Source organism: Budorcas taxicolor, chromosome 2 (assembly GCF_023091745.1).
Source record: "Budorcas taxicolor isolate Tak-1 chromosome 2, Takin1.1, whole genome shotgun sequence".
Classification (NCBI taxonomy): Eukaryota; Metazoa; Chordata; class Mammalia; order Artiodactyla; family Bovidae; genus Budorcas; species Budorcas taxicolor.
Genome location: NC_068911.1, coordinates 61977249 through 62002623, shown reverse-complemented (window position 1 = coordinate 62002623; position 25375 = coordinate 61977249). Strand labels below are relative to the sequence as shown.

At 41.4% G+C, this 25375-nt stretch overlaps 1 protein-coding gene across 1 annotated transcript in view; it reads right to left on the bottom strand.

Moving 5' to 3' along the window:
- The window catches only part of SESTD1 (SEC14 and spectrin domain containing 1), a 132366-nt gene extending 111382 nt beyond the window's left edge, over positions 1–20984 (bottom strand). Inside the window, exon 1 of the mRNA XM_052662482.1 lies at positions 20852–20984. The gene's annotated coding sequence lies outside the window, so the exon portion shown is untranslated. The remainder of the gene's footprint in view (positions 1–20851) is intronic.
- Between the last annotated feature and the right edge of the window lie 4391 nt (positions 20985–25375).

Sequence of the window (25375 nt, the reverse complement as noted above, 5' to 3'; positions counted from 1 at the left end):
ATCAATGAGATGCACCCAAAACTGCAACACCTGCAGCCAATACTGGTCAAGAGAATGGGCCCAATTCTTCTCAACAAGAACTTCTGACAGCACATCACACAACCAATGTTTCAAAAGTTGAATAAATTTAGCTAGGAAGTTTTGCATCATTCGCCATATTAACCTGACCTCTAGCCAATCGACTACCACTTCTTGAAGCATCTCAACAACTTTTGCAGGGAAAAATGCTTCCACAGCCAGCAGGAGGCAGAAAATACTTTCCAAGAGTTCGTGGAATCCTGAAGCACAGATTTTTATGCTACAAGAATAAACAAACTTATTTCTCATTGGCAACAATGTGTTGATTATAATGGCTCCTACTTCCATTAATAAAGATGTATTTGCACCTAATTAAAAGGATTTCAAATTCACAGGTGGCAACTGCAATTACTTTTTTGACAACCTAATATCTTCTCTGACCAAAACAGACATCAAACGAGAAATAACAGATAAAAGGAAAACTCTTGACTACTTGGAAACTACACAACACATTTCTAAATAACTCATGCGGTTAATAGGAAGTCTCAAGGGAAAAAAAAAAATACACTGAACTAAATGAAAACAAAAATACAATGTATCAAAAATGCTGAACATCACTAAAGAAGTGAAGGGAAAATTATTAAATGCATAAATTAGAAGAGGAAAAATCTCAGATCAATAATCTAAGCTTCCATATCTCAAAAGAAGAGCAAAAAACTTCAAAAAATAGTAAAAATGAGCAAAAACAGAAAAATCACAAATTACCTGTATCAGGAGTGAATTAGGGATATCACTATAGACTGTACAGAGCAAAAAGAATAAGGGAATACCATGAACACATCACAGAATCATACCAATTGTTGTAAGAAAGACAACTGGCAAATTTCAATACTGATACATGATAAAACTCTTTAAAATCTATGAAAAGAGTAGAACACACTCAATTTGATAAAGAGCTTATACAAAAAGCTTACAGCTAACACACTTATGGAGAAAGACTGAATAAGTTCTTCCCTAAGATAAAGAAGAAGGCAAGTATGACTATTCTCACCAATCTTATTCAATATTGCACTGAAAGCTCTAATCAGTGCAAGACAAGAAAAAGAAAGATAAAGCATACAGATCAAAAAGGAAAAAAGACTGCCCCTCTCTGCAGATGATATCTATGTAGGAAATTCCAAGGAATCTACTGAAAATTCCTAGAACTAATAAATGAGTCCAGCAAGGTTGTGGGGTACAAGATTAACACACAAAAACCAACTATATTCTATATACTAGCAGGAACATGGAACACTGAAGAACAACACCATTTATAATCACCCCCAAAATGGAACAGTGTATAGTACAAAAGTTGCTCAGTCATGTCTGACTCTTCGCGACCCCATGGACTGTAGCCTACCAGGCTTCTCTGTTCATGGGATTCTCCAGGCAAGAGTACTGGAGTGGGGTGCCACTGCCTTCTCTGAACAAAGATATCAATTCTCCCCAAACTGATACTATGCCTGTGCATGCTCAGTCATGTCCAACTCTTTGTGACCTCATGATCTATAGCCTGCCAGGCTCCTATGTCCATGGAACTTGCCAGACAAGAATACTGGAGTGGCTGCCATTCCCTTCTCCAGGGGATCTTCCCGACCCAGGGATGGAGCCAGCCTCTTTGTGACTCCTGCATCGGCAGGTGGATTCTTTACCAGCTCAGCCATGGGGGAAGCCAACTGATACTGGGCTTCATGCACTTTCCAACAAAATCCTTCCTGGTAAGACTCTTTGTAGTTAGAGATTATTCTAACATTTATATAGAAAGGCAGACGAACTAGAATAGCTAAAATAATCTTAGAAAGAATAAAACAGAAGGAATCAATCTACCAGATTTCGAGACATTATACACCTATAGCAGCCAAAGATGGAGAAGCTCTATACAGTCAGCAAAAACAAGACCGGGAGCTGACTGTGGCTCAGATCACGAACTCCTTATTGCCAAATTCAGACTTAAATTGAAGAAAGTAGGGAAAACCACTAGGGCATTCAGGTATGACCTAAATCAAATCCCTAATGATTATACAGTGGAAGTGAGAAATAGATTTAAGGGCCTAGATCTGTTAGATAGAGTGCCTGATGAACTATGGACTCAGGTTCGTGACATTGTACAGGAGACAGGGATCAAGACCATCCCCATGGAAAAGAAATGCAAAAAAGCAAAATGGCTGTCTGGGGAGGCCTTACAAATAGCTGTGAAAAGAAGAGAAGTGAAAAGCCAAGGAGAAAAGGAAAGATATAAGCATCTGAATGCAGAGATCCAAAGAATAACAAGAAGATATCAGAAAGCCGTCCTCAACGATCAATACAAAGAAATAGAGGAAAAGAACAGAATGGGAAAGCCTCGAGATCTCTGCAAGAAAATTAGAGATACCAAGGGAACATTTCATGCAAAGATGGACTTGATAAAGGACAAAAATGGTATGGACCTAAACAGAAGCGGAAGATATTAAGAAGAGGTGGCCAGAATACACAGAAGAACTGTACAAAAAAGATCTTCACGAGCCAGATAATCACGATGGTGTGATCACTCACCTAGAGCCAGACGTCCTGGAATGTGAAGTCAAGTGGGCCTTAGAAAGCATCAGTACGAACAAAGCTAGTGGAGGTGATGGCATTCCAGTTGAGCTGTTTCATATCCTGAAAGACAATGCTGTGAAAGTGCTGATCTCAATATGGCAGCAAATTTGGAAAACTCAGCAGTGGCCACAGGACTGGAAAAGGTCAGTTTTCGTTCCAATCTCAAAGAAAGGCAATGCCAAAGAATGCTCAAACTACCACACAATTGCACTCATCTCATATGCTAGTAAAGTAATGCTCAAAATTCTCCAAGTCAGTCTTCAGCAATACATGAACGGTGAACTTCCTGATGTTCAAGCTGGTTTTAGAAAAGGCAGAGGAACCAGAGATCAAATTGCCAACATCTGCTGGATCATGGAAAAAGAAACTTCCAGAAAAACATCTATTTCTGCTTTATTGACTAAGCCAAAGCCTTTGACTGTGTGGATCACAAGAAACTGGAAAATTCTTCCAGAGATGGGAATACCAGACCACCTGACCTGCCTCCTGAGAAACCTGCATGCAGGTCAGGAAGCAACAGTTAGAACTGGACATGGAACAACAGACTGGTTCCAGATAGGAAAAGGAGTACGTCAAGGCTGTATATTGTCACCCTGCTTATTTAACTTCTATGCAGAGTACATCATGAGAAACTATGGGCTGGATGAAGCACAGGCTGGAATCAAGATTGCTGGGAGAAATATCAATAACCTCAGATATGCAGATGACACCACCCTTATGGCAGAAAGTGAAGAGGAACTAAAAAGCCTCTTGGTGAAAGTGAAAGTGGAGAGTGAAAAAGTTGGCTTAAAGCTCAACACTCAGAAAACAAAGATCATGGCATCTGGTCCCATCATGTCATGGCAAACAGTGGAAACAGTGGCAGACTTTATTTTGGGGGGCTCCAGAATCACTGCCGATGGTGACTGCAGCCATGAAATTAAAAGACGCTTACTCCTTGGAAGGAAAGTTATGACCAACCTAGACAGCATATTGAAAAGCAGAGACATTACTTTGCCAACAAAGGTCCATCTAGTCAAGGTTATGGTTTTTCCAGTGGTCATGTATGGATGTGAAAGTTGGACTGTGAAGAAAGCTGAGCTCCGAAGAATTGATGCTTTTGAACTGTGGTGTTGGAGAAGACTCTTGAGAGTGCCTTGGACTGCAAGGAGATCCAACCAGTCCATTCTAAAGGAGATCAGTCATGGGTGTTCATTGGAAGGACTGATGCTAAAGCTGTAACTCCAATACTTTGGCCACCTCATGTGAAAAGTTGACTCATTGGAAAAGACTCTGATGATGGGAGGGATTGGGGGCAGGAGGAGAAGGTGACAACAGAGGATGAGATGGCTGGATGGCATCACCGACATGAGTTTGGGTGAACTCCGGGAGTTGGTGATGGACAGGGAGGCCTGGCGTGCTGTGATTCATGGGGTCGCAGTCGGACACGACTGAGCAGCCGACTGAACTGAACTGCACTGTTAGCAGCCATTCTGTGATCTTGGCAGAGGGATAAACACACAGCTCAATGAACAGAACAGAGAACCTAGAAACATAGTACAAATATGCTCAACTGTTTGTTGACAAAGCTTCAGAAACAATTCAATGAAGACTGCCTTTCCCACAAATGATGCTGGAACAACTGGGTACGCACAGGTAAAAGTAACAAACCTTGATCACATCTTATACAAAAATCAACAAAAAATGGATCATGGACTTACATAAGTAGAAAACTGTAAAACTTCTCTCTTCAAAAAGTTTTCTAAAACTTTAGGAATCAATTTTCAAGGTCTAGAGGTAGGCTAGATTTGATGCCAAAACCACATATCTGACAAAGGACTTGTATATGAAATATATGAAAGAATGCTTGAAATTCAACAGTAAAATGACAATAACACAGACAATTCAAGCGGAAAATGAACAGAAAACATGAACATACATTTCCCAAAAAGAATCTACAGATGGTGAGTAAGTACATGTAAAATTTTTCAGTCTCGTGGGCCATTAGGAAAATGCAAATTAAAACCACAATGCAGCATCACTGTAGAACAATTAAAATTCAAAAAGCAAATGCTGACCAGGACGCAAAAAGGGAAAAAAAACTAGACCACTCACTGTATTAGTCTGCTAGGGCCATAACAGTTTGGAGGCTGAAGTCCAAAACCAAAATTTCTCTTTCTTATACGGACATCAGTCAGACTGGACTAGGGCCTCCTCTGCTGCTGCTGCTGCTGCTGCTAAGTCGCTTCAGTCGTGTCTGACTCTGTGCGACCCCACAGACGGCAGCCCACCAGGTTCTGCCGTCCCTGGGATTCTCCAGGCAAGAACACTGGAGTGGGTTGCCATTTCCTTCTCCAATGCGTGAAAGTGAAAAGTGAAAGTGAAGTCGCTCAGTCGTGTCCCCATGGACTGCAGCCCACCAGGCTCCGCCGTCCATGGATTTTCCAGGCAAGAGTACTGGAGTGGGGTGCCATTGCCTTCTCCAGGGCCTCCTCTAGAGAATCTTAATCAGCTCTTTAAAGGTGTACCTCCAAATACAGTCACCTTGTGTTGTGTTTGGGAGTTAAGCTTTCAACCTATGAATTGAGGGGGCAACAAAATTCAGCCCGTAACGCTCACGCCGTCTACTGGCAATGTAAAATAGCACCACCACTCTGGAAAACATTCTGGAAATTTATTTTAAAAAGTAAACAAGCAACCCAGCAATTATATTTTTCTCAGAAAAACGAAGACTTGTGTTCACACACACACAAAAAACTATCCACAGATGTTTACAGCAGCTTTAGTCAGAGCAACCTATAACTAGGAACAACCTAGATGTCCTTCAACGGGCGAATGTTTAAACAAACTGTGGCACATCCATACAATGGAATACTACTCAGCAATTAAAAGCAAACTATTTAAATATGGAATAATGCAAATGACTATCCACAAAATTTAATGGAAAAATTTTTGAATGTTGAATGGAAAAAAAAAGTCAATCCCAAAAGGTTACATATTGGTAGATTCCATCTATACAACACTCTTGAAATGATAAAATTACAGAAATGGAGACTGGATTAATGGTTGCCGGGTGTTAAGGAGAAAGGGGGTAGGTGCGATGGAAGTAGTAGGTATGACTACAAAAGGGAACTCTTTATGTCTTGCTACAGATGGGTAAGAAACAACACTGAACCTTTTTCCACTTTCTAATATCTGAATGATGTGCTCCAAAATAAATTAGACAACAATCAAATAGGTTGGATGGGGAGATACTAGTTACCATATGTGGAATGATTAAGGCGTGCCAGGCTCTGTGCTAATTCAGACTTAGGCTGGCTCCAACACTGTGCTTGACTTCATCAAGCTACACTCAACTGTTAAATGTCACCCAAAGATAACAACTGTCCAGCATGATCCAGGACAAAAGATGTAAATTATAAAATTACCTCTCCTACCAGCACTCTTATTTTCTATCTGATCTCAGTCAAGTATTAATGAGAAAAGCAATAATCATCTGCTTAAATGTTTCACACTTAAGGTATAAGTAACTGATAGATTTAAGTATCATCACAATGTACAAAACAAGGTTAATTCAATTGAGATTTTAACAAAAATTGTATGTTTAAGACAGAATTAAACTGTAGACCAAGTGTTGTCATCTGTTTAATTCAGATGCCCTAAAGCATCACTCCCCATCCTAATCATGGAGTTTTCAGGTATTCTGGAGGTTAATTGGATACAAATTCTAGGTAGTAGTAATAGTTTCCATCTCACTGCAACTCACGATGCCTGTCTGTTGGGTGCTTGGCCTAGAAGGAGAAAATATTTCTAACAGCTTTTCTTGTCTTTGAGTAAAGATAATCCAGGACCAGTGAAACTTGGAAAAATCCACGTCTGTCTTCACAGCTGCCTCTAAGTGTTCCTTTCTCCTGCCTTCCAACTTCTCTACATTCCCGAGTATCCTTCCTTCCAGAGGCCACCTCTTCCAGCTGCCCCAACATGGTGAAGGACTTCAGCAAGCACTGAGCTCAGCCTTTCAAGAGCCTTGTTTGCAGTTTAAGGCAGTCAGGAGGAATGTTCACCTTTTGGTTGACCTGGGCTGACTGAGGGCTGGAGAGCTTTGTTTTTATTTTGCAGAGGCCACTAGGAAGACTGCTTGAGTTTTCCTGACTGATATCATGGTTATCAAGGCTGATACCATGCCTGGGAGAACCGGGTCAAAAGAGTTAACAGGTCACTTGAGCTCTCCTTCGCCCTGCTCACTCTATTAACCTTAATTATTCAGAGTCCAAGAATCTCAAATTCCAAGGATTCAGATTCCATTTTCAAGGTGTCCACTACTTCCTTCTCCTGGTTTAATATCCCTTCTTTCTTTCAGAACAGTGGTCATTTTCTCCGTGCCGCAACCTCCCAGCAATCTGCTCTCACCCCAGAGTTCTAGCAGCCTCCAGTGCATAAGAGGTAAAGAAATTATTAATCTGGAGTGGGTAGGCTGGGCTGATGGACTCCAAAACAGGAAACTCAAACTAAGGAAAACAGCTAAGAACCATCACGGCACTACCATCCCCATCCAGCTCACGTAAGGGCTTCTCCGGTGGCTCAGACGGTAAAGAATCCGCCTGCAACGCAGGAGACCTGGGTTCGATCCCTGGGTTGGGAAGATCCCCTGGAGGAGGGCATGGCACCCAATCCAGTGTTCTTGCCTGGTCAATCCCATGGACAGAGGAGCCTGGCAGGCTACACCCCAAGGGGTTGCAAAGGCGGACACAACTGAGCGACTAAGCACCGCACAGTACACCCAGCTCATGTGAAGCAAGATTTAACACTTCCGTTTTTAACACTGCAGTTGTGGGGGAAGGGGAAGCATTTTAATAGCAACAACAAGAGTACACAATATATGATATTAGGGAAAAACTACCAACAAGCAATGACTACATACTGGAGAACAGACTGAGAAAGAAAAGCCTCTAAAACATGATGCTAATTACAATTTTATGCGTGACCTGCTTTTAATTTCTGCCTGATCATTATATAATAAGCATCCATATCATAAAACAATGTGTCAGATTAACTTTCAATTTTATTTTAATGCAACTATAGTCTTTCCTTCCAACCTCCACCCTTGCACCTTCATTCATCACTGGCTACAAATGTAAGATGGTGATTCCTTCCACAACAATTATCAAGACACCACGCTGTCACACCAGAAGAGAGGCCAACAGTTTGGTATTCCACTTCACAGACTGTCCACCTTTCAACAGCAGTACTTCCTCTAGTCTCTCCCAGGGCCAAACTATTCCTTTTCTAGTTACTATAATTATTTCCTCCAAACAACTTTTATCACTTCCTAGTCGATGGAGCACAAGTTGTTTCACAACAAAAAGATGGTCAAATGAATTCGTAATATGTGATATACATGGACTGGCAAAGATCAAATAATCTGGTAAAAGGGAGATCGAAACAGATGTTTTCATATATTCTGGGTGAATGTGCAGAATGCTACAACCTCTATGGAGAGAAATTTGGCAATATTTATCAAAATTGCAAATACAAGTCCTCATTTCTAGGGATTTATCTTATAGTATACTTGCCTATCCCACCACTGCATTGAAATAACAAGTTACTCGTTGCAGTATTATTATAAGGACAAAAAAATTAATAATGATGATAGCAAAAAATTATCTAGCACTTAGCACAGCACCAAATACTGTTCCAAGCACTTAACACATATGCTCTTCAATCTTCGGAACAATCCTGAGGCAGGTGCTATTAACATTCATATTGTACAGGTGGAAAAACTAAGAAGCCAAATAAAAGCAGCCCAACACCACATAGCTAGTGTGAGCCAAGGCCTGAACCTAGGCAGTGTAGCTCCAGAGCCTGTTCTCTTAACTATTACGATATACTAAATCATCTAAATACTGGGCTGGGCAAAAAGTTTGTTTTCTCTGTCCCATAAGATGCTATGGGGAAACCCAAACAAACTTTTTGGCCAACCTAAAACATCAACAAGGAGAACAGCTGACTACAGGACACATCCATTTGTTAGGTAGTTAGGAAAAAGAGTAGGAAAAAGGAGTCCAAAATGGTGGTGGCTAAAAGACAAAGGGAAAAGCCCAGAAAAGGGAACAAAGGAAAAACCCGTGGATCTGAGTGAGAACCTCAGGTGAAACAAACACACCCCCTTCCTGGCTAGCCCTAATTTGCATAGGACAGGCTCAGGGGTAAGGAGACAAAACGTTAAAAAAGAGGGAGCCAAGATGGGTTGGGGCCTCTCCTTTGGGGTCGGCCTGCCCTCACACCTCAAGGGTATACTATCCTTTGTTTACTGAATAAAACTCTGAGCTCTAACATTGCTGTTAACACTGGTCCACCGTTTCAAATCTTTGTTGCAGTGAGACAGTGCCGAGGAAATTACACACTCTCTCAACACATCTAAAGGAGTATTACATTTTTAAAAAAATATTCCTTTAATTCCCCCTCCCACTTTGAGGGTAGGCTAAGCTTAGTAATTCACCTATAATAGAAAGGGAAAAGCAGCAATTTTACAGTGCAGAAATCTGGCAAACACTACGATATACAAAGGATCTAAGTTAAACACCACCAGCGATGTCTTGTAAATATCATGTAGTACTCCCTCACGGAGATATGAGTAAGACAGCTCAACTCTGCAGTATTTCCAAAGTCCATAGCCCCATGCTACTGAGGAAAACATCAGACAAACCCATGCTGAGAGACAGTCTATAGACCAGTACTCCCAAAAACTGTCAAGGTCATAAGAAGCCTTGAAAACCTGTGAGAGGAGATCAAGGAGAGATGACAACTAAATGCAATTATAGTATTCTGGATGGGCTCACGGAACAGGAAAAGAATGCAAAAACGGGTGATATCTAATAAACTCTGTAAACAGTAACAAACAGTCAGTTTCTTAGTTTTGACTGTGTACCACAGGAGGATGACAACATTAAAGGGAAATGAAACTGGGTGAAGTGTGTATGGAAACTTTTTTGCAATTTTTCTGTAAGTCTAAAATTATTCCAAAGTAAAAAGTTTATTTAAAACAGAAAAGGAACAAAAGACTTCCCAGTCTAATGATTAAGACTGCACTTCCACAGCAGGGGGCACAAATTCCACCCCTGGGCAGGCCACTAAGATCCCACACACCACGCCGAGTAGTGGGGCCAAAACAATACATATAAAAAATTTTTAAAAGAAGGAAGAAAGCTCTTTGTGCACTGCTATTAAAAAAACCCTCTAAGAAGTGAACGATTAAGGCAAAGAATACAGTGTCTAGTATGGAAGAAGCAGTATAGGCACAGGTATAGAAATAGCATTCGTGTGAAACATTTGGGAAAGCTCACATACATACACAAACTATTTCTGGAAGGATACATAAAAATCTAATAACAATGGTTGACTGCAGAGAGAACTCAGTAGCTGAGGAACAGAAATAAGACTTTTTCCTGTGTTCTCTTACACTTTTTAAATTTTGAAACGAGTGAATTACCTACTCAATTAACTTTTTTTTTTCCAATTAACTTTTAAATTTATAAGTATGACATGGACCTGAACTCAGGCAAAGCCCTGGAAATAACATAGGGCAATAATTAGAACTTAAGAAGATTTAAAAGAACCTAATCTCATCCATCTACCCGTTAGAGCTTCCCACCAGCCTCGTTTCTCCTTTACGCAGCGCAAACCTTGTATTCTAACCAAACCAACCCCAACAAGTCAGCTTCTTCCCCAGCTTCGCGTCCCTCCTAGCAAAACCGACTATAAACTTCACAGCCACCCGCCTATCCCAGCACCCGGTACACTTTGTAACAGAGATGCAAACAGGCACTCGGGCCCCCGCTACTCCTGCTCTGCCGATGGCAGTGCTCCACGGCCACAGCAGCCTTTCCCACTAAATTCACACTGCCTCCAACTACCTCTTTTTAAATTTTTGATTATAAGATCATGAACGTACTTTATATTCTAAGTATTTAAAATTTTTGGTTGCATTTGTAAATGCTTTTTGTTTGTTCGGGGCTTCTTCACTTATTTTATACTGTAGTAGAGTTGATTAACAATGTTAGGTTAGTTTCAGGTGTACAGCAAACTGATTCAGTTATACTTGTATCTATTATTTTTTCCAAATTATTTTCCCATTTAGGTTGTTACGTAATATTTCAGCTGTTTCCCGTGCTATACAGTACGTATAGTTGGTTATCCATTTTTAAACAGAGCAATCTGAACATGTCAATCCCAAACTCCCTATCTTCCCCTCCCCCACCTCACAACCATTAAGTTGGTTCTCTAATTATTGGGCGCTTAGTTGCTCAGTCGTGTCCAACTCTAGCCTGCCAGGCTCTTCTGCCTATGGAATTTCCCAGGCAAGAATACTGGAGTGGGGGTACCATATCCTACTCCAGGGGATCTTCTGGACTCAGGAAATAAGCCTGCACCTCTTGCGTCTCCTGCATTGACAGACGGATTCTTTAGCACTGCGCCACCTAGGAATCTCCAAGTCTAATTATTAAAGAAATGCAAATCAGAACTACAAGGAGTTATCATCTCACACCTTCACGATGGCCATCATCAAAAATCTGCAAACAATAAATGCTGGAGAGTGTGCAGAGATAAGGCAACCCTCCTACACTGTTGGTGGGAATGTAAATTGGTACACCCACTATGGAGAACTGTATGGAGGTTCCTTAAAAAAAAAAAAAAAAAAAACACTACAAATAGAGCTACCATATAGTTCTGCAATCCCTAGGCATATATCCAAAGAAAAACATCGTCTGAAAGAATACACACACCCCAGTGTTCACGCAGCACTGTTTACAGTAACCCTGGAGAAGGAAATGGCACCCCACTCCAGTATTCTTGCCTGGAAAATCCCATGGATGGAGGAGCATGGTAGGCTATATAGTCCATGAGGTCGCAAAGAGTCGGACACGACTGAGCGACTTCACTCTTCACTTTACAGTAATCAGGACATGGAATGGACCTAAATGACCATCAACAGATGACTGGATAAAGAATATGTGGTACACGTATACAGTGGGCTATTACTCAGCCATTAAAAACAATGGAATAATGCCATCTGCAGCAACACTGATGGACCTAGAGATTGTTATACTGAGTGAAGTCAGAGAAAGAGAAATGTCGCTGATGTGGGGAATCTAAAAATAAATGATACAAATGCACTATTTACAAAACAGAAACAGACTCCAGCTACTGATACTTCTTAATGCAGGGCTCCAGGCAGCCATCATTATCAATCTCAGCAGGCCCGTGAAACAAAACCTATTTGTCATATTGATTTGGTTGCCTTGATAAGTTCCTCCATGAATTTCACATGTATTTATTTACATTTACTCCTACTTTGTTCTGAAAGGATTAATGAAACTTATAGGAATACATGAACTATAAGAAATTAACATATAAAATAATAGAAAAGAATAAGGAAAACACCAAAAATGATGCCAAGAAAAAAGCTGAAAAAATATACAGCATAAAATCTGTAACGTTGCTCTGGGGTAGGCTACAAATCTGGTCTGGCTTTCTAACAGCCATCACCTAAGGGAAAATCCAGTTCACAGTTCAGGAGATAAACAGAAAAGTACTCAGAAGGGGAACTATTCTTGGTACTAAGATCAAACAGTAATTTTTACAAAGCAAAGAGAACACTATACAGAGAAAGAACAAGATACACAACTATCAGTTTTCAAGGGTTGGGATGTTTCTTACAGTATCCATTAGGAGAATCTATGTCTCACCAAAGTTCACTGCAGCAAAACTGATTTTACAAGGAGCAGATATAAGCTTTAAGAACTCTGTGTCCTTTTGCTTGGTTTCCTCCTTCATTGCCTCCCTGACTAAATATAAACTCTTTGAAGACAAGAACCATGTTCGGTAACTCTTACACAACGTATTCTGCAAAATAGCAAGCATTCAGTAACAGTGAGATTTACCAAGAGCAATTCAAGCCTACTCTGAAAAATTCTCTAATCTAAACATAGGAATTCCCACTCCTACCAAATAGAATAAAAATGATATCTGAAGCCTCAAGAGATAATCTCTAAAACCTTCTATACTATTACTGAATCACAATTTATTTGTGATGTTCCAACAGCATTTTTTGTTTTGCATATCCCTGGCACAAGGCTTGCAGAAATGCCAAATCAATATCACTGAATCTATCAAATAAAATGGCAACTCCTATAAAAGGAAAGACATTACTATCTTTCAAGAATATAATCAATAGCTCTTTACAAACCAGCTGAGAAAGGCAGGTTCATATTTTAAATGACTCTGCAAGTCCTCTAGCAGACAATGAATTATAATGCAGATTCTCTCTACTTCTTTTCAAGAACCTGTAGTTTCTGTAAATGCCAAACTGTCAGGGAACTTTCCCAATTCTTCCATACATGCATTCATACATAAATACAGACACACACACCACTATCAAACACCAAAATAAAGCTTATCCTTTCCTTTACAACTACTCCCTACCCCCTCTTCTTTACCTGGTCAAATTGGAAATGAATGAAGCCTAATAAATTATTTAGGTAAAGCGATTATGAGCAACACAGTATTATAAAACTTAAATTACTATTCTTAGGCAGAGGCATTAGGACACATTAACAATTCTGTTTGTATTTTATTAATGGAAATCATTAATAAATAAGTAGTTTCATCTTACACTGGCCTAGCTTTTTAATACATCTAGTATTTCAGTTTGCAGAAAGTTCCTCATTTGGTATTCCCTGTATGCAGGGGAACACCCTACCACCCCAGGAGGAAATAGCTGTAATGAGTGAAAGAACGTGGACAGGATGGGGGGTAGGGGTTGGGAGTCCACCAAGTGGACCTCAGAAAGTCTAATTCCTGTGCCTTTGTTTCTTCACCTATAAAACTTGAGAAATGACAATAATGTCTATAAGATTATTGGGAGGATTAAATATGATTTGTAATCTACTTAGTAAACTGTAAGCCCTTGTGGCTCAGAGGGTAAAGAATCTGCCTGCAGTGCGGGAGACCTAGGTTTGATCCCTGGGTTGGGAAGATCCCCTGGAGAAGGGAAAGGCTACCCACTCCAGTATTCTGGCCTGGAGAATTCCATGGACTATACAGTCCATGGGGTTGCAAAGAGTTGGACACAACTGAGCGACTTTCACTTTAGTAAACTGTATGTAAAACAGATCCTCAGTAAGTGTCAGTTTTCTTGCTCTTTTCTTATAGGTGAGGAAACAGAAGCTTAGCAGGTGCCTTGTCCAAGGTCAGTGCCTAGTCAGTGTGATATACAGTCTAAATTTAGGGACCAAGGCTCTAATTTAGGGACTAAGGTTCTTGCCACTACATCAAGCAGTCTTAAAATAGCAGAACCCAACACTTCATGTTCATCACTGTTGGGCACTCATTACATGCAAAGAAAAAACTAACCAGTTGTACATCTATTAGACGCCAAGCACTATCTTAACCTCTTTCCTTCTGACTACCCTGCAAAGTAGGTACATTCATTCAATTTCACTGAGAGAAATTAATTTATCAAAGTCACATGTGATAATACAAAATCAATCCAGGCCTATTTAGTCTACTACTTTCTCCTACTACCTTGCCTCAGAAGCATACAAGTGTTTAGAAATAACTGTCTACCAAAATTAAATTGTAAATGGCCTGGAAATTTTTATAGATCCTTCCAATGTATTAGTAGAAATTGTCTCTAACACCACCATCTATTCTCCTTAAATTTATCTGTATTAGGCTAAAACAATTTATAATGGCCACAGTGACAATGTACCTTTGTATAGCATGCTATAGGTTAGTAGTATAAATTTTTTCATTCTTATTGGATCCAACCACTGAAATTTCTCACGTATTAGCTCACATTTCATTTAATACTTCTAAGATTTCTGTGATATAGGGATTATCACCATTTTACAGATAAAGAAACAAGCTTTAAAAAGGTAAGTAACTTGCTTAGGCTATACAATTACTAACAGCAGGACTCTACCTTGGATCTTTCTAAGAGAAAAGCACACATACCTGCATGCAATGATTCATGTAATCACTGGCGCTTGCTTTTGTCAATTTACTCATCAGAGCTGGGGGAAAGGGTGGGTTGGGGGGAAGGACTTTAACCAAAAAGGGAACAGAAAATAAAGGTCAAAACCTGATAAAACAATAAAAACAGAAAAATATCACAGAAAGGTTGTCCTAGAGTTCTCTTCCCTCCCTGCAAGATTGTTAGGTGACTGTCAATAAACGTTTATAGGGCAAATATTCCAGAGCATAGAGGAATAAAAAAGTTTCCCAATTCATGCTCAGAGACTAGCTTAATCTTGATACCAAATAAGTCAAGAAAAGCAAACACAAAGTGAAACATAAATATTATGTTTATCTTTTGGGATCACATATGCAAATGTCTTTAATAGGTTGAGTGAAAAACAAACATGTGTAGTATGATCTCTTTTGTATAAGAAAAACCACTGAATATATATGTATGTACTAAGTATGGCTGGGTATGTAAATGTCTATTTGCACATACATATACTCATCTCACACGCTAGTAAAGAAATGCTCAAAATTCTCCAAGCCAGGCTTCAGCAATACGTGAACCGTGAACTTCCAAATATTCAAGCTGGTTTTAGAAAAGGCAGAGGAACCAGAGATCAAATTGCCAACATCTGCTGGATCATGGAAAAAGCAAGAGAGTTCCAGAAAAATATCTATTTCTGCTTTATTGACTATGCCAAAGCCTTTGACTGTGTGGATCACAATAAACTGTGGAAAATTCTGAAAGAGATGGGAATACCAGACCACCTGACCTACCTCTTGAGAAACCTATATGCAGGTCAGGAAGCAACAGTTAAAACTGGACATGGAACAACAGACTGGTTCCAAATAGGAAAAGGAGTACGTCAAGGATGTATATTGTCACCCTGCTTATTTAACTTCTATGCAGAGTACATCATGAGAAATGCTGGACTGGAAGAAGCGCAGGCTGGAATCAAGATTGCTGGGAGAAATATCAATAACCTCAGATATGCAGATGACACCACCCTTATGGCAGAAAGTGAAGAGGAACTACAAAGCCTCTTGGTGAAAGTGAAAGTGGAGAGTGAAAAAGTTGGCTTAAAGCTCAACATTCAGAAAACAAAGAGCAAGGCATCTGGTCCCATCACTTCATGGGAAATAGATGGGGAACCAGTGGAAACAGTGTCAGACTTTATTTTGAGGGGTTCCAAAATCACTGCAGATGGTGATTGCAGCCATGAAATTAAAAGACGCTTACTCCTTGGAAGAAAAGTTATGACCAACCTAGACAGCATATTCAAAGGCAGAGACATTACGTTGCTAACAAAGGTCCATCTAGTCAAGGCTATGGTTCTTCCAGTAGTCATGTATGGATGTGAGAGTTGGACTGTGAAGAAGGCTGAGTGCCAAAGAATTGAAGCTTTTGAACTGTGGTGTTGGAGAAGACTCTTGAGAGTCCCTTGGACTGTAAGGAGATCCAACCAGTCCATTCTGAAGGAGATCAGCTCTGGGATTTCTTTGGAAGGAATGATGCTAAAGCTGAAACTCCAATACTTTGGCCACCTCATGCGAAGAGTTGACTCATTGGAAAAGACTCTGATGCTGGGAGAGACTGGAGGCAGGAGGAGAAAGGGACAACAGAGGATGAGATGGCTGGATGGCATCACCAACTCGATGGACAAGAGTTTGGGTGAACTCTGGGAGTTGGTGATGGACAGGGAGGCCTGGCGTGCTGCGATTCATGGGGTCACAGAGTCGGACACGACTGAGCAACTGAACTGAACTGATACACATAAATGCAAACGTGTACATTTGGAAATATAAACCCCAAACTGCTAACAAGGTGACCTGTGACAGGAGTAGTCTTGAGGGTGAAGGAAGGGATGTGGACAAATAGTGAAGTGACATTTTTGCCTTTTATTCTACATGTGCTTAGTTGCTCAGTCAGGTCTGACTCTTTGTGACCGCATGGACTGACTATAGCCCACCAGGCTCCTCTGTCCATGAGGATTCTCCAGGCAAGATTACTGGAGTGGGTTGTCATGCCCGCCTCCAGGGGATCTTCCCCATCCAGGAATTGAACCCAGGTCTCCCACACTGCAGGTGGATTCTTTACCATCTGAGCCACCAGGAAAAGCTTTTACTCTATACTCCTGTATATTATTTTAATTTTTTATAATTAACATGTATCATATTTGACAAAATATACAAACGAAAAGCAGGACCTGATAGCCATTTGACGTTATCTCCTCTAGCTATCACAGTCAAAATTAATTATTTTATTCACTCATTGGGCATTCATTTATCTAACACACACTCAAAGTATAACCCTATGTGTGGGCACTGAGGATTTGTGCCAGCCTCCAGATACCTGCAGCCAATTTTTTTAAACCCAGCATTGAACATTTAGTTTCTTCCATCAGATAGTACTGTTTTAAGTCAAGTTTTAATTATCATTTACTATTTTTCAGGTCATATGCGAGGGATAAGAAATTCTTTATCTAGAATTTGTACTGCCTTTATTCTAAAAATTTTTATTTTTATTTTATTTTATTTTTTATTGGATTTTTTTTTGGAGGGGCAAGTGGAAAAAATGTATTTGTATTCATTCATCCAACAAAGGTTAGAGTCCTTCTTACATGTCTGGGCACAATGGTGGACAATGGATATGAACGACAAATAAATAACATATGGCCTCTACCTGCCCTCTAGGGAGACGAGAATTTCAGAGAAAATAACACATAACAACCGAAATACACACCTCAGTAATCCTACACTGCAAAGTGAATCTGGCAAACTGCCCTGTCCAAAAATAAAAATTAATTTCAGTGTAACCTAGAAATAACTTAATGTTTATGAAAACTGTGAAATCATTCAATTACTCTATGGTTAAAGGGTATAAATTAGTGGGAAAATAGAAATAGAGAACATGGAAGCTCCAGGGGAACAGAAAGTGCAATGTCTCAGTGAATAAGTTTTAGGTTTAGCATTGCCACTAAGGAGCTGTTTTTAGGTTTGTTTCCCCAAAGAAAATATGGAAATGATATCTACCTTACTAGGATAAGAGAAATCAAAGAATTTATTTGAAAAAGCATAACAAAATTGGAGAACATGAGGCAGTGTGGACACGACACCTGCTTTTTGTTGTTTGGTTTCATTGATTTATTTATTTTACCCCTACTCTTGTCGATGATTAACCAAGCAAAGCTGCAAACACAATTTAACTTCTGTATGCCTCATAAAGTGGAAAGAATGCAGGAAGCAGAGTCAGAAGATCTGAGTTTACATTCAGACCTTGACTCTTATTAACTCCATAAGATTAAAAAATGAACAAATTATTTAACCTCTTTAACATCAGTGTCCTAGCAGCAAAATAGGAGTAAACCTATTTAACTGGGTTATTTCAAAGACTAAATGAGAAAAATACATGTAAAAACATAAACTGAAAAATTATAAATCAAACTTTTTTTCCAAAGATATATAAATGGCCAATAAGAATTTAAAGATGCTCAACATCATTAGCCATTACCGAAATGCAAACAAAAACCATAAGATACCACCTCACACATACTGGAATAGCTATCATCAAAAAGACACCCTTAATAAGGCTGGAGAAAGTGTAACTCTCATACTTTAATGATGGGAATGTAAAATGCAGTCACTACAGAAAATAATTTGGCAGTTCCTCAAATAGAGTTACCTTAGGACTAGGCAACTCCACATCTAAATATATACTCAAGATCACTGAAAACATAAGGCCACACAAAAACCTGTAAATGAACAGCCATAGCAGCATTACTCATAACAGCCAAAAAGTGGAAACAACCTAAATTTCCATCAACTGATGAACAGATAGACAAAACGTGGCATATCCATACAGTGGAATATTATTGAGCCATAAAAAGGAGGTATCTTAATACACGCATAATATGCATGAAATCTGGAAACACTACACTTAGTGAAAGACACAAAAGGCCACATATTATGTGATTCCATTTATAGGAAATGTCCTAAATCAGCAAATCCACAGAGACAGAAAGTAGACTGGTGCCTGCCAAGTGTCAATGAGGAAGAATGGGAGCGGCAGTTAACGGTATGAGGGCTTCCTTTTAGGATGTGGAAAATGCTCCTTGAATTAGTGATGATGTTTGCAGTACCTTATGAATAAACTAAAACCACTGAATTGTACATGTTAAAAGAGTGAATTCTACAGTATATGAGTTATATTTTAATAAAACTATTGTAGAAATTTAAGTTTCTCCTACTTTTTAATAGTAAAGACATTACTTTTTTCAGGAGGTTATTCCTGTTGCTTGTAACAGCTATGAAAGCTCTTTGAAGTTAGATGTTACACAGATGAGTGCTATTTTTAGTAAAGTGAAACTACTAATTATGTCAGAGAAACTTTTTACAGATCAGATTAATTTGATATTAGTTTATTTCTTCAAAAGAAAATCCTTATTAGTATCATTTGTTTTTAGGGAGTAGAGAGAGTGTCAAGGAATCTTTAGAGAGTTCATTTTAAAAGCTAGGTCAAAACGCAGTACTTTGTTTTTAAATTAGTGGACTTTTAGTTTTCAGATATACCCATGAATCAACTAAAACCCAAGTAGATGGAACTTCGCAAGCTTGATCTACCTGTTTCCATGTTCTGCATTTTGCTGTCGTATTTCTATGTCCATCACCAGGTCCTTCCAACTATTATACACAGAAATCAAAATGCTTGGTAAATTCTTTAAATGCAGCCAGTTCATTCCCTAATACTAGGGAATTTACGGAGTAGTCCCAATTTTTAAGATTAAATTTAGTCTAGCTTGTTTGAATAAATATACAACAAAATGATTTCCTGGAATTTGGAATATAAAAACAATCTATAGAGCTGGGTAATGCTTTCTAAGTCCTTTGGGTATTTTTCATGATTGGGTATTTTTTCATGTATTTGGTCATGGGGTAAAGACAAGTCGCTAACTTTTGGCCACACAAAGTTTTATGTATAAAAGCTTCCTGGTTCTAGAACAAAGAAGTATTTTATTGCTCAAAGCAAAAAAGATATTTTCCTTCCATTTAGTATTGTTATACTAAAATAGCATACCAATGAAACCAGCTAGGTAACAGCCCGACCCAAGGTATGTAAACAAAGATAAATTGTTCTTTACTTTGTATTCTTTCTTTGGGGGTAAAAAAATAAAAAGTTTCTCACAACTAAGAAAATAAGGTTCATCAAGCCAAAGTAAACCACACAGGTTAATATTCCCCAATATGGGGGTATTTTTGAGCGGTGATCTTAATTTGAGGGTTTGCCAACCTATGCTAGCATACACGGTGGGTCTACTTGGCACAGACAAAACGTGAAGAGACGGAAGACCTGTCAAACACTCGACAGCACTTCCAACTTCTCAGGTGATGTCTGTTTAAGAAAGATGTCAAAGCACCAAGAGGAGAACCACGGGGGCGTAGCAGCAGCTGCCATGTCCAAATGGTGCATCGCGGGGTGAAATGCCACAGAAACCCTCAAGAGCCTGCCAGACTGCGGTTCCTTTCCAATACATGTCTACCTCACATATAAAAATAAATACACGTCCAGATATCCCTGCCAACCCGCTCTCCCGTCCCTTTGTGACTCCTGCAAAGGCTGGAGGGATGTTACCGGCCCGCATACCCGGGGTAAGCCAAGCCCCCACGCCTCAAGGGAGCCGGCCAGAAGGCTCCTGCAGCCCGGGGGTCTCTGGCCGGCGTCCCCCACCCGCCGGCCAGGGCCGGTCACCGGCCACACAAAGGAGCCAGCCGCGGGCGCTGGACGCGGGGACTCGCCCCGGAGCCGGCCGCCACATCTGGTCCCCGCACGCCGGGCGGACCGGACCCGCCGGAAAATAATGATCACCGCCCGTACCTGTTGCACGTTTCGGGTCCCTTTCACCCAGAAATGAGCAAGGGCGCCCGGGAGGGGAGACGCGGGCCGCCCAGGCTCGGAGGGCCGCGGCCGCACCCGGCTGGCGGCGCGGAGACAGGGGCTGCCCGCGGGACTCCCACCTCGGGCGCTTTGTCTGCGGTGGCGGCGGGGGCTGCGGCGGGAGCGAGGGGCGGGGGCCCCCCTCCCGCAGTCGCGCGGCCGCGCGGGGGTTAGCGAGCTGGGCCCGCCGCCGCCTCCTCCCGCCCACGCTCCCCGCCTGGCCCCGGGGCCTGCGCGGTCGTCCCGCCCGGGCAGCCCGGGCCGCGCGGCGGCCACTCTCACCTGGCTGGCGCTGGGGGCCGGCGGCTCCGGGGCGGTGGGAAGGACGCGGGGACGCGAGTGAGGCGCGGGCGGAGGCGGAGGGCGAGGAGGGAGGAAGGCGGGCTGGGGGCGGAGCGGGCCCGGGCGGCGGTGGCTCCGGTCGCCCGTGGCAAACTGCGTCCCGGCCCCTCTGTGCGTCAGGCCAGGGGCTGCGGCGCGGGCGGCCTGGCGAGACCTCCCGGAACCCTCGGCCCGACCCGAGTCCGCGCTGCCAGCGCGCGCCCGGGGAGCGGCGGCGCGGCGACCCCGCCCGGCACGGGAAGGGGGCGGGGCTGGGAGTCCCGCTGGGGCTGGGGCTGGGGGGTTGGGGGCTGGGCGAGGCGGGGGCCTCCGAAGCCACCAGGCCCACCCGGTGATCCTTAGCAGGCGCGGAGCTCCCGCCTCCCAAGCCCACAGGCACCGTGGGGTGGTGGAAGGACGACTGGGCCTAGAGTCGGGAAGCCTGGGCTTAAGGAAAGACACCCCGACGACCACTTGACGCCTCGCAAGTCATTTGTTGTCTCTGCCCTCATACGGAAATATGTATATGGTATCCAAGATTTCCAAAATTCTGACACTGTCATCCTAGGTTGGTTGGGATTCCTTTAGTTCCAAGTACCCACTGCCAGGAGACGACTCTCCCACACAGAGGTGTGTGATGGAGCTGAAGGATAAGGCAGTTGGAAAGGAATGGCTTGCAGCGAGAAAGGGCTGGATTCAGGACGTTTGTTTTCCTTTGGGCAGTCCAGAATTTATCCACAAATGGCCCTCTGACAATGGCTACTTGCCCATCCTCACCACCCCTAGTTATTTTTCTCCAAATGTAATGACTTCAGAGTCCTTGTTCTTCCAGTTTTCTTGCGCAAATTGTTTTTATGTCATTTCCTGAATTCAGTTCAAAAGAGTCATCAGCTAATACAAGCTCAGGGCAGGCATGTGGTCCCAATCTCAGGCCTTACTTATTACTCACTGTGCCACTCACTTCAGTATCACCTAATTCCCCTGAAAAAAAAAAAAAAAGTACCATTTCAACAACTAGGCAACTAAATCTCTCTACTAAAGTTCTCTGATTGAAAGTCCCAAGGATTAATATTTCCTCTTACTTCTGTGACTGATAATCTGTGTCCGTGACTTTAGCCTCTTTGCAACCCTTTAGGTCAAGCCTTGTCAACTGTTTCTGCTTCTGTTCCTAAGGACTACTAGGAATGCTTCAAAAACACTAAACTTCCGGCTTTAAAGTCTTTCAAAGGCTTGTCACGTGGATAATCAGGCTCAAGCAATTACTGTGATATCCAAGGTCATTTATGATCTGATCCCCAGACCTTTTTCAACTCCAGCTTTAATTCCCACCACATCTCACGTTCAGGCTGTCTTTGTGCCTTTGTATGCTTTCCTCCATCTGAAATTCATCCCTCATTTAACCAGTGAACATCTACTGTCCTTCAAGATAATAAAGATAGTGCACCTTTTCTTCTTGGAATCTTCCCTGACATCCTGTCCTTTTTCCACAACCACATCCTCACCCGACACACTTACACTGAATTACTCTTTCCTTTCTGCTTTCATGCAAATTTCAATCTATTCTCTACAATAATCCTTAGTGCTTTCATTTTTCCTATTGCTTTGATTGGTGGTCTTTTCTTACTAGACTGGGAATTCCTTAAAAGGGTAGAGATTTTTGTCTAGTTCTGTTTTGGCTCTTGGACAGAGCATAATACTCAGCACTAGGAAAGTTCTCTTTAAATATTTGTTCAAGTACTGATGCTACTATTCATTTCAATAAATATATGTTGAGCATCTACTCAACAAGCGGGAAATACAGTGCAATCACAGTCCCTGCCTTCCTTACTTAACCTTCCACAGTATTCTTTCCTTTACCATATGGCATTCTCTGATTATCATTTTAAACCCTTTCCTACTACCACTGGCATTCTTTGCTTGTTTTAATAAAGCAGGATAATGCCAAGCAATCTATTATAGTAAGTCACCAAACATCCCTGCCCTTCCTTTTTCCATACCCACTAGTTCCACAACAGTGAGGACCCAGTTCTTACATAAAGGACAACTATTGCAACAGGAAACACATTAGGCTATAAATGCTGGTGTTTGGGTGCTGTATTTTCCAATGACAACAGATTGAACATAGCTCAATCACTTAAATCCACTAGGCCTCACCTCTGGAGTTCCTTTGGCTCTATTCATTTTTAGTATTTTGTTAATAAGGTAAACATATCCTTCTTTATATATCTATAAAGTGAAGGGACAGCCAGATCCTTCCAAAGCAGCTGTCCAGCATATGCTTGAACTCTGAATGATAGGGAACCACTCCTATCTCACAATAGTGTTCATCTTTGAACAGCCCTGCTAGTCCCTACTTTGAACTGAAATGTGTCTCCCTGTAAACTTGGTAGGTAACAATGGTATTAGTAGAAAACACCACTGGATTTAAACTCCAAAGTAGTGTGGTCAGGTCCTAGTTCTATAACTTCCATCTGTTAGGTAGGTAGAATAGGGAAAAGGAGTCTAAAATGGTGGTGGCTAAAAGACAAGGAAGGGAAAAGCCCACAAAAATAGAACAAAAGAAGGTCCGAGGACCAGAGTGAAGACTTCAGGCAGAACAAACAGCTCTCCTGGCCAAGCCCAGTTTGCACAGGGCAGGCCCGGGGGAGGAAACATATAAAAGGAGGAGCCAGAGCGCGCTCTCTCCCTTCCTCTCCCGCGTGCTTGCGCTCTTTCTCTCTCTCTCCCTCTCTCTCTCCCCCTCTCCCACGCGATCCTCCACTCTCTTCCCTTCAAATCTTTGGGTTGGCATGCCCTCACGCTTCGAGGATGGATTCTCCTGCTATCTTCTAAATAAAATAGAGCTGTAACACTGATTTGCCTAAGAGCTATAACACAGTTTGTCCAAGACCCAAGAACTGTGACGCGCCGAGGGCTTTAATGTCCATTGCTCCAAATCTTTGTCGTGACGAGACAAAGAACCGAGGAACATACACTCACGTGACACAATTATATGACCTTGGACCAGCACAAAACAGCTCCAAGTATTGGTTTGCTTGACTTTAAAAGAGGAAAATAATAACATGTTAGATCATTAGCATTAATAGGAATACAACTGAATTAAAACATCCAGTGAACGTAAATGTAGTACTTAGATGTACTGAGTACAGAAGTGTCCAAGCCCCCTTCCATACATAGCCTTTTATACCGCCTAAGTCAGCAAACAGGGCGTGTGCCTTCTCACACAGCCTTGACACACATGCCCTATGCATCTCCCCCACACACTCACCTTGAAACATACTCTAGTGCCTCTTAAAAGGTGGCGTCTAGAATTGAGTCCAGCCTTCCAGGTACAAAGAGAAAAGAGAGAAATACAACTTTATACATTCTTATGATGATGTTTCAAAATTCAGCTTGATATCACATTTATATTTTTCTACCAACCTGCACTATTCATAAATGTCATGTTCTTTTTGGCCAACTAAAAACAAAAACTCAAACCTTTTCTAGGACCTTAACACATACATACCTATTTAAGCATATTCCTCCAAACTGAATTTGTGCAATTTGTTTTTGGAGACAGAGTGTGCACTTTTGCATGTATTCATCTTAAATATCACTTTGGAACTTATGTATCAGGATCCCCTGCCAAACAGAGAATAATGTGAAATAAGAATAACATTTGAAAGGCATTCAGGAGTGGAGGGGCAGGGAGAATCCCCAAAGCACTTTAAGCAACTTCTTCCTAAATTCCTAAGTTCTCCCCTACAACTTAATTATAAATTATATAACTTCTCCCCTAAAATTATATAACGTCTCACATTCATTTTGCTTCATTATAACCTAGTATTTTATGTACAAATGTTTCCCAAGCATCATTCTCTGGAACTTCTGAAGAACGCACTGAGATAAGGTAGACCTACACTGAAGCTGAGCTGAGTCAGGTAATTTGCTGAACACTCACTGCCCCAAAATAGGCTTCTCGGAGAAACTGCTCCACCCACAGGCCCTGTTGAAGGGATGGCCCCAGGCAGTACTCTTTCCTGCCCTGTAATCCCTGAATCACTGTGGATTACCCCTGGGAGGGTACCTGACCTGTAAACAGTCAATGCACACTCATTCAAAATGACCTGGGAAAAAACTCAATCCAAAAAACCAGCCCAATCAGACAATCAACTGGGGAAGCTGGATACAAAAAGAGGCAGAGAGGGTGGCCACATGTGAGAAGGGCACTGACATCTCCAGTGAGCAGAAGCTAACATTAGCCAAATGACTACACAAAAAACATCCATTTGCACATCCATTCACTCATTTGCACAATGAATACTTATCAAGAGTTTCCTATTTTAGGTGCTGGGAATACTGTATGTAGGGAGAAAATACACAAAATTTTTGCAAGGATCATGCATTTTGGTGGATGGGACAAGCAATAAAAAAAAATTAACATACCAAACAGTATTAGAAGGTGGTAAATGTTGGATAAACATTATGCTGGGGAAAGAACTA